The sequence below is a fragment of the Chrysoperla carnea genome, chromosome 3 (genome assembly GCF_905475395.1).
Source record: "Chrysoperla carnea chromosome 3, inChrCarn1.1, whole genome shotgun sequence".
Lineage (NCBI taxonomy): Eukaryota > Metazoa > Arthropoda > Insecta > Neuroptera > Chrysopidae > Chrysoperla > Chrysoperla carnea.
The window spans coordinates 43,649,587-43,660,952 of NC_058339.1; positions in this window are offsets into that span (position 1 = coordinate 43,649,587).

Consider the following 11,366-nt stretch of genomic DNA (forward strand, 5'->3'; position numbering starts at 1 on the left):
TACACATACATACATGTCACACATATACATATAACAGATATACCCATATAATACTATACAATTTGCGCATAATTTGCGCTCTCACGGGTAAACAGTGACGTTTACGAAAAAATGTTTCAAACAAAAGTTAAATTTCAACAATTGTTTATTATTTTATTAAGGATTATTACATTTAAACTTTTGTTCTATCTCTAACGGTTTACAAGTTGGATCCTACGGACCCAAGATCCAATTGACCATTGTTGCTCATTTACGAACTTGACCTCACTTTTTACGTCCTCAGCACGCTATAAAAATTTCAGCTTGATATCTCTTTTGATTTTTAGTAATCATGATGACAGACGGACAGACGACAGACAGTCAGACAGAGAGACAGACAAGTGAAAATGGACTAATTAGATGATTCTGCGAACACCTATACCAAAAGTTTTTTCGTAGCAGCAATATTTTTAAGCGTTACAAACTTGGGACTAAACTTAATATACTATGTATATTTCATATATACATGGTATGATATGGAAGTTTTATCAGACTTCGTGATACCACATTTGTAATAAATTATTGCAATATTGGAAGATTAAATATCGACATAAGAATACACCCGTTATTTAAGAATGTTTATAAACAATGTATATGTATAACAAACTAGTTGAATATATGATCTAAAACTACAAGTTTAATATAACAAATAAACACAAAATATATTGCCTATACAAAGTTTACATGTTGTATGTTGTAGGTAGATCATAGCAAGAAAATATACTTTGTGATATAATGTATACATGTAATATGAAAGAAAAACATAAGAACAGTGGTAGTCGTGCAATCCATATAAATATACATTATTTATGTAAATACTATTTATACAATACTGAACTGAATAAATTGTACGGAGAGTTTTCTATAATACTATGTCAGTGAAATCATTTTTTAACTTTCCAGGGGAAGTTAATGTAAGAAATTTTCAGTTTTACACATTTCCGCGGTTTCAAGGTTACAATATCCGAATCAAACCTTTTCAATGTGATGTCTGTTTGTGTACCTATGTGCGTTCGGATTCTTTCGCCTCGATTATCTCGCGAACCACTTATGACATGAACACGTGCTTATTCGACGCGTAATCGCGTATTTAAGAACTGAAGAGATTTCAGCAGAATTATTGAGCCGTTTTTAATGGTTGTAAAAAAACTGGAAAAAAATGAATAAAAAGAATCTGAAAAGTGGATAAAACACATCATTAATCTATGGAGATTATGATCGTTCCAGCATAAGCTGCAGTACATATTCGAAGAATAATCTATGAAGGATAACAAGACCTTTTTTTTAATCTTTTTCCCCCCTCTGGGAAGCTAGTCGTGTGGGCTATAGAGGCCACACTCACACGATTTCAGTACCACCCCGACTATGTATTACCAATTTATTTAAAATAAGATATCCCGATAATCCGAATCCACACTGTATCAATTAAAGGTTTGAAAAAATTTCTACTTAGAAAATAATTGAAATACAATCATCATAAAAACTATAAAAAGACAAAAGACAAAAAAATTTTTGGAAATAAATTTTTGAAGGACAGTTTAGTCAAATCAACAAACAATTTTGAATGGTTTTTTTTTTTTTACATCTAACATTAAAATAACACGATTTAATATTTTTTTGATAAAATTTTCTACTAATTGGCAATAATTAATAATCATAAAAATATTTTTAAAAGCTTACTGTCAAATTCAATGATCAGCTTCAGTTTAAATCATGAATATAACCTCAAAATTTCAAATTTTTTACTACAGGCAACGTAAATTAGGTATTTTATATATTATTTTGATTAGGAATTAAAAAAAAACAATAATAAATACTATTAATATTTAATAATATTTGATGTGCATTTAATTATGATACTTATTAAAAACGTTATATATAATTTAAGGAATTTTTTTGATTCAAATTTATACGCACAATGCTTATTTTTAAAAAGCAGTACCTACAATCAGAAACTAAATTATGATAATAATAAAAAAATAAACAAATCAAAAAGCCAACAACGTGTCAATTTAATCTTTTTTTACCTTTTTTTCTACTAATCTACAAAAGAAAACTTTCTTTTCAAAATTTTCCATGTGATTTTTAGTGTTTGTTAGTTTTGGTTTCTCTGCAGTTTGATGACAAAAAACCATTACCCTTACATAAATTTTCTGTGGAGAAAGAAAATTTTGTACTCAGAATTTAACAAATTCTGTTTATACAAGTATAATATAGCTAAATATGAGAATACATGTATGTTGTATTACCGCCTTTATGAAAAATTGAAATATAATCTGTTCGAAGTGCTTTTACAATGCTTTTATCTGAAAAATATTTCTCTGAAGATTATTTTGAGTATTTATATACATCGACAAGTATCACCATATAAGTATATATATATTTTTGTTTTGCTTTCGATTCATATATCGTTCGATACGTTCGATTATTATGGTGATACTTATCGATGTTTCAATTGAAATACGAACTCATGATTAAAATTTAATCGGATCCATTACAAAAACTTTCTATAGTGGGCAGTTAATGAAAAGAAAAAGCAAATTATCGCTTATGCTGCATACATCCAAAGAAAATACATTGATAATAAAATTATACACCATATAATTAAAATCGAGAACTTAAGCTAGTTATAGTAATCAAACTAACTAGTGTAATATAGCAAGACTTCAACCGTTTATGGAATATATGTTCGTCTTCAAAAAGTGCTCGCAGCGTAAACATTCTGAACCGACAAACAAAAATTCTTACTCGTTATAAAATTATTACTTTTTTTCGACCAATTTGTGATATTTCTTAGCATAACTACCTATCTTTTGGTGTCTTTCTATCTGTTATGTTATTTTAATATTGTTAATAACCATTTCTTCTATCAAGCGAGAATCATAAAATATATGCAGTTCCAAACACAGTTATATATTCAATATTTCAAACGCAGTTTTTACAGAAATGGAATCCAGTTTTGAAAATTCTAAGATGATACTTTAGAAAATCGTAAAACCATTTGGTACATAAATACGTACATGTCTTAATTATAAATAAAATATATGTCGACAGCATTTTTAACTACTTTGAAAATGTAGTTGACTGGAATTTTAAAGCAATAAACAAAATTATTTTTATTTATATTAAATAGAATGAATAACTTGAAGTATTATTAAAATAATATTCTAAGTTATTATTTAGAAAATAGTAGACTGCAGAAACTATCTTCATATCTAATATAAATTATAATCATTTTAATACTCATGAGTAGTCGAAGGTTGTTCTTAGAAATACCGTACGGTTCCGAAAAATTTTTACTTTTTTTAAATTCGGGGAAAACAGAGGTTTTTTCAATATTTATGTATTAGATTATTTTTTACTATATCGCCATCTACCGTGTTTTTTGTCGGTCATATAGACTTCAAGAAAGTAACTGAGTACAGGGTACGTCGGAAGAAAAGAAGATTCCAATGATCCAAAGGGTTGAAAATGGTTTTGTTTTTTAAAATAATTCACTAGAATTCACTTTCTAACTGTTACGACAACTACGCTTACACTACTTTTTAAATTGCAAATTATTTTAAAAATCTGTACTGCCGTCACAAAAAGCATACAGAAAATAGGAAAACATTTCTCCATTAAAAATCCAAATTATTTTAGTCCTAATCGTTTTAAAAAAAATTTAGGACCGTCCAAAACGATCTATAACTTGAATTAAGAATTTAACTCTTTAGTATAATAAAAGGTATATTTCTTAAGATAGATTTGGAAACGCTTTAGACCATTTGGAAAATGCCTAGAATAGGTTTTGCTAGATTATATTGGCTGCCCAAAAAGGACACACTAAAGCTTTAGAGCCCATTGTGATAGTATATATGTGTCTTATCACCTTTTCCGCTGATAATTTCATTTATCAACCCCTCAATTATTTGGAGAGACTGAGTGCACTTTCTTCATACATATATACCATTACAACTATTAATCAAAATAATTTTTGTTGTGACGGCGGGAATCGAACCCGCTAACCTAGGGCATTGGTTAAGCTTTAACCAACTGAGCTGTTAGGGTTGACATGCCTAGATTAAGGGCTTTTAAATTATGACAGCACCATACTGGTTTATACATATTATGAGAAGAGCAAGGTATAGTTTTCAAGCAGGGTGAACTATTTATCTACCACAGTATAAAGATTGAGTGACTCATATATTTCTTTTAATATTAAATTTATATACCGTTTGCTCATACCTGTAACCATGTTAGTTAAATAAACCAACCACACATATACACTATAAACTGCAATTTACTATAAGATTACAATTTGAATTATTTTAGTCTATTACTTTAGTACCTATCTAGTATCCATGTTACTTACTAGATACCTACCTACCAAGTAATAGTATTTAAATGTTTATGGTCTTAGGAGTACAATATTGCATTATTACAGGTAAAGAGAACAAGACATTATACGTAAGGTATAATACTCACGGTGCCCGTCAGCCTATAATATCACTAGCAGTGTCCACGTGCTTTGATGATGATGCACTTTCAACTTTGAAACACAAGACTACCGCATTTTGCCTTCTTTTGTTTTGGTCTGACATCCTACTTATTTATACCCCCATTTGTTTAAAATTTTATGGGTTGTAATTTTTTGGGTCGACAGCATAATTTTTTTTCTAAAATAAAATTAGCCAAAATCATTTCTTATTATCCCGTAGTAATCATAAAATACTAATTATTTACACTACATTTCAGATGGATATGTCATGTAGTTTAATTTTGATAATCCCTTTTCTTTTTTCGGGATAAAAAGTGTCATATGTTTTAGTCCACATAATAAACTATCATTCAGACATCCAAACATACAAATTTTCACATTTATATTGGTAGGATTGATAAATATACCTCTACAAATTTGTATACCGCTTGGTTATGACTAGTTAAATAACTTTTTCTTCTAGGGAAATTGTTGTAAATGTGGCATTCTTATGCATGACGTCCGGAGAAGTTTTTTGATTTTGAAATGTGAAATCTATCAATTGTGAAACACGCTTTTATAAGGTTTCATTAGCTCAACAGCCAAAGTAAAGGCAACCAGCTTCTCATGCCGAAGGTTGTTATGTCACAACTCAACCTAATTAATATATTTATTCTATTTTGTTACTCAAAGAGAACATAATCTTATAATTTCACTTTTTGTTATTATAAGTAATATGTAGAAAATGGAATTAACAAATGTAAAAATTATGTAGTCGGAAAGTTAGTAAAAAGAAATTGAAAACACAATGACTTTTACATTTTTGATTTAACTATCATAAAATAAAATATTCATCAATTCAGCAAAAGAAAATTAAGCAAAATAAACGGGCCCCAGGATTATAAGAGAAAGATAGCATCGTAAGATACATATATTATGATATAATATAATGTTGGGTAGAAGATAGGTAGGTATTATTATTAAAATATTACAAAGTATTAAAATAGCGACTGGTTTATTTGCGGTACAAGTATTTATAATTCTTATGTTTTAAATTATTATTATTGGATGAAAAATATATTATGTTATTACATGTAGTCTGTATGTTTTATAATTATTTTATTTTTATTTAATTAGATTCTCAAGGTTTTTAAATGTTTGTCAAAACATTTGGCACTTCCTTAATCTTACGTTTGACTCTCATACTGAAGTAGTATTGTCTTTGCGAGTTTCTTATGGACCTAGACTACCTTGTTACGCTTGAGATTATTGTAATAGATAATAAGAAAGTGAGGAGCAAGATTGACTTATTTTCTACCTCTGTGTCCGAGGAAATTAAAAGTATTTCAGTGTTGACTTAATTTCGGTTTATAGTGCAAGTGAACAGAGAGGATAAAAATTTTAAGTTTTTTCTTTTCTTAGATTTTTTGTCTTATTTGTCCATTTCTCCATCTAATGTAAATATTTCTTGCCTAAAAGGGGCCTCATAAAACCAAATGATATATTTTAGATGAAAGTATATTTCAGTCAGGTCAAATTAAATGAAAACTAGATCTTTATTTTAATCCTTATACCTACCGATGCCCTACCTTAACCATTTTTCTCCTGTGCTTACCGATGTTAAGTTCTACCATAGATTTTTTACAGGAAGGCAAAGCCTAAAAAACAAAACCGTAGTACACGGAACCATCACAACCATTTGACCAATTATAAATTAATAATATTTTGCTTTGAAACGGAATTTCAAAAGGGGAGTCCTTACTCAGCGTCCTTATCCAGTGCGTGCACTGAATATAAAACATTGTATCCGTAAAACGAAAGAAAAATAGGTGATTTTCAAACCGTTACAAGAAGACAGAGCTACTATTCACGAATTAGAAAAAAATGCTTTATGAATCCCAAATATTAACAAAGCTAACGGCTTTTATAATATTGTGAATCCGCTGGCCCAACTTCTGGACAATGTAGTAGTGTCACAAAAAGTCTTCTTTTTTTCATAATTTTGCTTAAAATTCTTGGAAACACATTCACAATTCTTCGAAATGATAATCTCTAATAGATTGAGTAGTACAGTAACATAAAAAATACCTGATAATCTTAGGCACCTAATGGGAGAAGCAAAATAATGAGCCAATTAAAACAGTTGATTTCTTATTTAATTATTTATTATTTGACTTATGTCAAAGTTCATATACAATTATCTGCAACTTCAGGTTGATGTATTAGAAGTACTGCTAACAAGAGCAGAATATTTGATACAAAAGAAAGGATAAAAAAATATTCAACAATTTTTTTAATAAATATGACTTTTTAGGCTTTTTTTTAAAGATATGTTCCTTACATTAGAGGTCAAATTTAGTGTACAAAAACATCTTTTATTTCAAAAAATATATATTTTCCTTCATACCAAGTTAGTATTTTGCTCAATAAACTTATATATGAAATCACATCCCAATAAAGTGAAACATCACACATTTTATAGACGTAGTGATTTTGAATTAAGTCACAAAAAAAGAAAAAAAATTAAAACATTAAAGTTTAATAGAAATTTTACGAATAGTATTTTATTTATGATGCTGACCACAGAAAGAAACAATAATAAAAGCGGTCAACAAAAACAGACGAACATAAAAGTGTTAAAATATTTTATAAGAGAAACGACTATTCGTATCCATATAGAGTATAATATACATAAAAAATAGATTTTTTTTTGGACGTTATAAACCATAATAATACAAAAAAATAAAAAACAAAAAAAAATTTAATTATGATTTATTGTAGTTATGAGCTATTGTTGTCCATTTGAAAGCAACCCATCATACAACACATACAAAGACGTATATTATTATTTCTCATTTATATTAAATAAAAAACTATTAACCTCAATAAATAAAAAATATATATCTTTGCCATTCTCATTTATAATTTTTATTACATAAAAAAAATTCCTTCTTATGGTTCCGTACATACTGTACCTAAATTAAGCGTTTTAAAAGTCAAATATTAAAAAATAATATCTTAAGAGTTAAAGTTCAAGTTTCCAGTGGCAATCTCCAAACATAAATATGCTTTTCCTTTTTATGATTTCTGGGAAAAAGGATTTCATACACTTCTCAGCAGAAATCGAAGAACAGGATAATCAATCACAGCAAAAAACCGCCTTATTGCAAAATCAAAAAAGGCATATAAATCGGTTCGTACGTTTGGCAGCTACGACGCCTAGACTTTTTGATTTTATAACAACATTGCCAAAAGTTTAACATGTTTTCTAGTTTTGATTTTTCTTAGTATAATACATAAATCAATATTTGAATGAGATTAAACCAAGCTTTTTGTTTTGTTTCACACTCACTTACACTTTGGAAAATATTTTTACGATCTTGAAAAGCAATATATTCAGCTTAAACCGTCCAAACACATTAAAAATTTTTATATATCTGTGTTTTCAATAATATAGAAAATGTCCATTTTAACCATTGGCTTTCGATTTATTATTCGCATACATTCGGTATTTGAGGAAAAACTATATCTTCAGTATATAATTTAAGAGAGGATTTAAAAATGTGCATGCCACTTTCCCTGCATTTGAATTTCTAGGAGAGATTTCTAGAGGTATATTTCTAAAATAAAAACATTAAAATATACTCAGATCACGTCGCCCTATTAGCTCAGTTGGTTAAGGCGTAACCAATTCCGTCCACAGAATGCTTAGCTGGTGTGCATGGTATATGAATGAAGAAGGTGCACTCAGCCTCTGAAATTGAGGAGCTGATAAATGAAATTATCAGCGAAAAGATGGTAAAACACATATATGGTCTCACAATAGGCTCTTTAGCCTAAGTGTGTCCTTCGAGGGCAGCCAATATAACCTAAACTTACCTACTCAGATCACAAATGTTAAAAACTGATTTTTGGCTCTTTTGCTCATAGTTACTTTCCACACATCGAGCATGAACTATAACGAGCAACAATTTCCATGACTGTTTTTGTTTTAAAAGTTTTATAAAAAAACAATCCCATTTACCGACCCTTTTGGCATTTCTGTTTCGGCATCCAGCCTTTTATTTTACGTACTGTCTTTCAATAAGTTTCTTTCAACGTATACGTCACACAAAAGTAATCGTCGAAAAATAGTAACATTGAGAAAGTGGATTTTCATAAATTCAACTCTCAAGTCACTCTAAAGCTTCTCTATTACAAAGGTTAAAGCTTCTCTATTACAAATGATAAAGCTTCTCTATTACAAAGATGATAATAGAAATCTTTGTTTGATATAGCCACACGATCTTCTACATCGTTGTTATTTCTGCTATTTTGAATGAAATTTTTGGTGCTTTTTTTGACCTAGCAGTAGCCAATTTTTCAAAATGATATATTATGTTATTATTTTGTGCATAGAATGCTAATATTATATTCATTATTGTATGGTCGTCACAGTTAGTAAATTGGTTCTATTTTTATTTTTTTGTTTTATTGTTATAAATAAAAAAGAAAACAACAACAAAGTTTTAATTATAATGTGCGTAGCATTAAATAAATAGGATTAAATTAATTTATTTAATTTATGTATATAAAACTTGGAATTATATATACTAAGTGTTCTATTAGTTGTAAAGTATCATTGCGTTGGTTCATTATTATTATTAAACGGAGTTTTTGATAATAATTTGTTGAATTTTCTTTTAAGCGCTTTACAAAAACGAATTAAGAATAATTTATTAAAATGAACTGATGAAAATAGCTATTATTGTAAATTAAAAAAAAAAAAAACAGTGACAACAACCAATTGACTGAGTTGGTTGTTGAAATACCATGTATAGACAGTGTTGATTACTCTATCACATTACACATTCATACATGTTACACACATATAACTGATATTCCCATATAATACATACTATACAATTTGCGCATAATATGCACTCTCACAGGTAAACAGTGATGTTTACGAAAAAATGTTTCAAACAAATGTTTATTTTTTGATAAGGAACATTTTTTGCATTTAAACTTTTGTTCTATCTCTAACGGTTTACAAGACCCAATTGACCTATTTTGCTCATTTACGAACTTGACATCACTTTTTACGTCCAAAGCATGCTATAAAAATTTCAGCTTGATAGCTCTTTTCGTTTTTGAGTAATCGTGATGACAGACGGACAGACAGACGGCAGACAGACAGACAACCGGAAATGGACTAATTAGGTGATTTTATGAACATCTATACCAAAATTTTGTTCATAGCATCAATATTTAGTGTTACAAACTTGGGACTAAACTTAATATACTATGTATATTTCATATATACATGGAAAAACATGTATACATCATTTCCTACATTTCCTACAAAAACTAATTTTCTAGAAACAGCAAAACTTGTCTAAGAATTTACTTTTAATTATAGCTGATGCTTCATATTCTGATAATGCGTATTGCTTGCATTTACTTGAGTCAATTTATCAAATTAATATCAATTTTTTAGTTTTTGGTAATAATCAGAGATATTATTAATAAAAAATTATTCAATCTCTGTTCTTCCCCGTTAGAAGGTGATTTCTACAGTCAGCTATTAAATTGTTAAATTATTTTCAGTTACCAATACATTTTGCAGAACAGATGCATGATTGTGGATCATGTTCTGATTCACGCCGATTTTATTACGGTATTCTTTAAGTAGATCTTAATCACGGTAATCAACAGTCTTATTGGATCCTATTTTTTTACAGTTGTTTAAATATTATTAGATATTTCTTCGTAGATACAGATCACAGTCAGAAGTTATCTATAGTCCAGGTGTAGAAAATGTAAACATTTATTAATCTCTATCTCTATATATTAGAAATGCGAAAGTAAGTATGTTTGTTTGTTTGTTTGTTTGTTATGCTTTCACGCTAAAACTAGAGAAAGGATTTTAATGAAACTGTACAGCAATATAGCTAATACTTCAGAATAACACATGAGATAGAATTTATAAAGAAATATTAATTAAAAAAAAAATTAATTTAATTTGACATTACCATAAATTACAGATTTCTGTAAATAAAATCATTATATAATATTTCACGGCCATCTTTTCTGATGTACTCAATGATTAATTACGACTTTTATACATTTAAAGAAATAGAAAAGCATACATATATTTTACCTGTGTAAAACCATTATTTCGAGTGTTATAGAAATGGGATAGTTATAGTTCTTATATTTTTGGTTATCAAATTTTTGTTTTATATCTGAAATAAATTTTTTTTTTTAATTTTTCATTTTTAAAAATATTTAAAAAAAGAAAGTTTACATCAAGCATATGGAGAGAACTTGATAAAATCATTATTTTCACGCGAATAAAATTCAACAATTTTTTGAAGATGATTTTATTTTTAAGAACATTTTTCAAGATGTTTCCAATAAAAACATATTGAGCACGTAAACAATTTTTATCATAATCGTTTGTAGAGACGCATCCACATACATACACCAATTCAACTTACACGTATACAATATCCGTGTACACCAATATTTTTCCTGAAAACATTTTCTGTCAATATTATAAAGTGTATAGATGTTATCACGATTCTAATATTATATAACCAAACCCACTATTGCATTTATTTTTCAATATACACGTGAAAAAAATACTGAAATTACTTATTATTTTTTGTAGTCAACTGTTATTATCAACTTCACAAAAAAAATATCATTAGAATTTTCTTTTGTTTTACATTTTATTCCGTTTCTAAGAGAAAAAGGACTAAAAATTCCGGAGTTCCAGTCCGGAGAAAGAGCTTTTACCAATCTAAATTTTTTCCACACTATAACATTATAAAAGAGCCCCTAGTTTAATAGCTATGGGGTTGTTAAAATTAATGTAACCTCA